General features: G+C 33.6%; 1 protein-coding gene across 1 annotated transcript in view; it reads right to left on the bottom strand.

The window, feature by feature from the left end:
* Positions 1-2997: 2997 nt before the first annotated feature.
* Positions 2998-5000, bottom strand: part of LOC135219286 (corticotropin-releasing factor receptor 1-like) — a 472633-nt gene continuing 470630 nt past the window's right edge. The window contains exon 11 of the mRNA XM_064255916.1: positions 2998-5000. This exon is cut by the window's right edge and continues 505 nt beyond it. The gene's annotated coding sequence lies outside the window, so the exon portion shown is untranslated.

The raw sequence follows: 5000 nt of genomic DNA, 5'->3' as shown, positions 1-5000 counted from the left end.
AATAATGACATTGAATATTATGATTATTATGGACAGATAATGTTGTTTTCAATTAACGATATTTGTAAGCTTTTCTGAGATGCTGATATATTCCACGAATATTCTCGCTCAGTATTTACATGTTTAAAAATTCCTGATGAAAGCCATTAAGCTTCATTGCATCCTGATTAATGTTGCAATTCAAGAAGATAAAACAATTTAAGTTTTAAAACTATTGATCATCCTCTGGGTCCCCAAATTCCGTTGAAACCATTTTGACGAGTGGCGTTGTTAAATAATGTTAATATTTGTTGCATCTTGTAGTTAGAATATTTTCAAAGGCAAAATGAAAAGAATCTGTGTTTTTTTAGTTGAAGAATCCATTATTACTGTTATTGGTGCTGTTGTCATTATTAGCATTTTGTAGACTACTTAACTATAGAGTACACTGTTTTCAAAAGGAGAAAACATTGACTCTTTTATTAAACAGTGGTTTGTGCAAAACACCTTTGCAATACTCAGTGACATAAGTATGTCCTTAACCTTTAAATCCAAGATACTTTATAACTTAAAGTTTGAGTACTGTATGTTGTGCAATGGCGTTTGCTAATATTTTTCACATAGCGTATCGTTCATAAAAAGAAATAATGTATTCTACAAAGTATATTCGTATTACGTTTGTGGCATATTGCACTGAACCTTAACAGACGAAGACCATTAAGTCTGGTATACTTAACTTTTCTGGCCGGCATTTGAAGATTTGCATTACTGATAATGATTAACTAATCATATTACTGTTAATAAGATTGGAAATAAACCAATTAACCGATAGTTTACATAATAATGCTCGTGGCTTCATATTGCTTCCTCATTGTTCTTCAGAGTGCTATCACAAGGACACCACAGGTGCAGCAGGAGGTATTGTAAGTAAATCTCGGTATTGTGTTAACTGTTTATATATAATAAAAAACTAGTTACTTATAGATAATAAAAAGAGGAAAATCATTGCATTCGAGGAAGGCATTGTGTAACTCGGAGGTATTGTTGGGATCTCTGCAAACGGAAGGAAGCTACAATCGTTTAAGAGGCACAAAGAAGCAACCCCGAAAACTCTCGACAGCCCTAAAAACCCACCGGTCGGTCAGCTTGTTCTAAACTGCTCACGAAACGCACCGTTATGCGTCTTACCTCAGGACGGACTTCTGGACACGGCAGGAATTCCTGAGATGGGGCGACTGACAGGTTTCAAAGATTACCTGGGCGTTTAGTTAGAAAGAAAAAGAAAACGAGAACAAAAATATCACTTATTGGGTCTTTTTCTCTTGTTAATCATATTATTAGTGGAACATCTCTCTCTCTCTCTCTCTCTCTCTCTCTCTCTCTCTCTCTGATGAGAAAGAAATGATGATAACAAGCGCACACATTTCATTTATTGGACGTTTTTTTCCCACTAATAACACTACTTTCATAATATTTCTATTTCTCTCTCTCTCTTCTCTCTCTCTCTCTCTCTCTCTCTCTCTCTCTCTCTCTCTCTCTCTCAAAAAGGGGAAATGGTAATACTAACAAAAGTGTTTGTACGTTCATTTTATTTCAAGCACAAAAGTGACAAACATAGGTCTTATAAACAATAAGAAAGCTAACGTTGTTGCCTTCAAGGTGACCCCACAAAACACCTTTTATTCAATCTTTTATTAAGCTAAGTCTGTCTAATTCATGAAATTCTATACCTGGTAAACAGAAAGGCTTATCTCTAAACCGAAGATTGGTTTATACCCTCAAGTGATGTTAGCTATGTAAATAAAAATCTATGACTGTGAATGAGTGTGAAACAATTTATAAAAATTGTTTTACCTTTTTTCTGGAAATATGATTCTATGTGAATTTATATGATTCAGGAGTATTCCCAAGATTAATGTTTATTCATTTTCAATATACAATATCAGAAAAAAAAATGATTTTATTCATCATGATATCTCCAGTGATGTGTTTTAGGTGTATAAACAGAATCGAGAGAGAGAGAGAGAGAGAGAGAGAGAGAGAGAGAGAGAGAGAGAGAGAGAGAGAGAGAGAGAGAGTTCCTGCCATCTGAGCTTTGGGATACCAAAAGGATAACGGCAGACGCTTGAAATGGCCAACGTAGTAAGCCTTAAAAATTTCCTGTGGGGAATTGTAATAAATTGTACCGTTGTGTCTTGAAATTGTAGATATTACTTCTCTGCCATAATGATGAAAGACTATAACGCGTTAACCAGTGGACGGTGCCATTGTTCAAAATATAAGGAATAAAACTGACAAGATAAGATTCTTGCAATATAAGGATAAGAAGATAATATGATGATGGGTGCATTGTCCTAGATACAGTAATATGAAAGAAAGTGAGACTGTAATATCAGATACGATGAATGAACAGAGGGATCTTTATCCAGTGGTAAAAATGGTGGACTACCTTATTGGGTTAGAAAGACTCCTTACTGATTTCCAAGGATCGCCTCTCATTGAAAAAAAAAGTTCGTCGTTAATTTCATAAACCATTTCTTAATATTTATTTACTATCTTAAACTTGATTTTCAGATCAATAATTGTAACATGTAATCCTTTAAAACATATATATTGTATGAAAATTAGATATAGTCATTTTGATTTTTGTTACAAGTAAGGTTGCCAATTCATATAAATCAACATATGATTGCTAACAAACATGAATGTTTTTTTTTTTACTTAACTGACATCATGGGGTTAATTTACATATCGTTTAAGAACTGCAAGAGATGCAAAGGGCCACGGTCCTTTAAATAAGTACCTAAAGTTTCCTTAATAGTATCCCTCATCAATGTTACCTGCTCGTTTGCAAGTCAACAAGTCAAAGTTACGTCAGTAGGGAGAAATGCAAAGTCTCTCCAGGAAGTTATTGGATTAATTAAAGTAACTGGTGTATTTCGTCGGAAGAGCGAAATACTATTCTAATATATATATATATATATATATATATATATATATATATATATATATATATATATATATGTGTGTGTGTGTGTGTGTGTGTGTGTGTATGTGTGTATGTGTGTGTGCGTGTGTATGTATGTATGTATTTCACTTCACCAATCAGGATTTTTAAATTAACCATTGATTTCTATTGTACAGTTGTATATTAGGAACATTCAACTCCCCTTGAAATTTGAGAAAGTCAAAATTTGTCACCATCAATTTTATTGTCAAATTCATGGTGAAACGGAAAGCTGAGAATTTCAGTACAACTGTAAACAGATGATTTAGTTTTCTAACACTGATAATAAGTATTCAGTTTGTGAACTCAAGGATTACATTGACATGAGTGAAAATTTAACATACAACGCATGCAGTTGTGACTTTCATATTACATCATTTCATCAAAAGGAAGGCAGAATTTTGATAGAATCACATAATAAACTCTGCTACTTACATATATATAAAGGATTATTTTTATAGGGGGGAAGAGCATAATAAACTCTAATTTGTGCTATTTGGGTTATGAAAATTTCAAATGGTACACATAAAATGACTCATGCAAATGTTTTCATTTCCTGGGGGTATTTTGCCTAACGACAATTGGTAAAAAATGTGGACAGTTATTACAGTAAATTACATTAATGCAAAAAGCTATTCAAACTGTTAAGTAGTTATTATTCTGACGAATTACAGTCTATATAACGTGAGATCCGGGTATTAATACATGTTAATACACTGATGAATTCCCTCTCATCTGAATGTATGAGGTCGCATCACCCTTAATTACATAGAACCATGGTAGGCCATATAATATTATGGACCTTTAAATAAAGAATAACATGAGGGAAATTCATCTTTATATTTTATATATCATATATGAGTAAGGGTAAAATGAATGATGAGCGTTAAATTCCGTCTTTCTCTCTTAATTAGAACCTAAAAACATTGGTTGTTTTAAATTTCTGTCTTCTAATGTCTTCGTTTTTTGTCCTTTGTTTTTCTCTTTTTAATTGATGGTTCTTGTTTATTCCACATGCGTAAAACTGAAAGTCAGTAAGCGATGATTAAAAATAGCTGAAAAAAGTTATTGCACTCTAACGAGGAGCGAATTCCTCCCGTTCCTTTAAGTCTTCGAAAAACAAAATTATCAAAGAAACCTCTATAGCTGCTGCAGCCTTTCAGAAGGTTATTTGGAATTTTCAGGGGAGTACATCAAACAATTCACTTCTTTTCTAGTTATTGCTACATTGATTTTTTTTATCTAAAAAAAATGACTGGAATATTACCTATTTTTCTGATATGGTCTATCCACTTTTTCACTTTCAAAGCCAAAAACTGTAAAAATAATTATAGTTTCAGTGTTTATTCTAAGTGAAGTATAGCATAACACTCCCCAGCACCTCGGTTTTATACATAGTACTGGCAGGTGAATGTTTAAGCATCTTTCAGTATCCAGCAACGAGCAAGGATCATTAATAACACATTAAGTCCCAAAGAGCAATGTTTCGTGGCCTCTTATGTCAACTGATGTACAAACACTGTCACAGCGATTCTGCTTTTGTCTTTGGTAACACCAATAACTAAGTTTCCTTCGTATGCTAAGATCCCGTGGAAAACATTACGTATTTTAATGGAACTTTTCAACTTGGCACCAAGTTTCTAGCAGAAAATCAATTATCATATCTAACTGACCAGTATATCGTCCACTCATACAAATAGATATTTACATAACACAAGCAATGCTGCGCACAAACGCAATCACGTATTGTTCTTGAGTACACGGAAAAGACACATTGAAACATATAACAATAATCTTAGCCGAGAATCAGGTACTTCCAAAAACCTCTTATAGCATACACGAATCACACATGAAAGCCAAGCGGATTAAGGACCATTGTCGCATCACGGGCGTCTCCTGTTCACCGTGATGGGATGACGGTCGAGGATAATGAAGCACATTGATCATATCACCTTATGTCACATGGAAAGAGATTCGAGAGAAGAATTTATACTTTATAAACTTTGGCATGTCT

Source organism: Macrobrachium nipponense, chromosome 1 (genome assembly GCF_015104395.2).
Source record: "Macrobrachium nipponense isolate FS-2020 chromosome 1, ASM1510439v2, whole genome shotgun sequence".
Classification (NCBI taxonomy): domain Eukaryota; kingdom Metazoa; phylum Arthropoda; class Malacostraca; order Decapoda; family Palaemonidae; genus Macrobrachium; species Macrobrachium nipponense.
The sequence above is the reverse complement of the archived record's forward strand: the minus strand, read 5'-3'. Positions and strand labels throughout refer to the sequence as shown.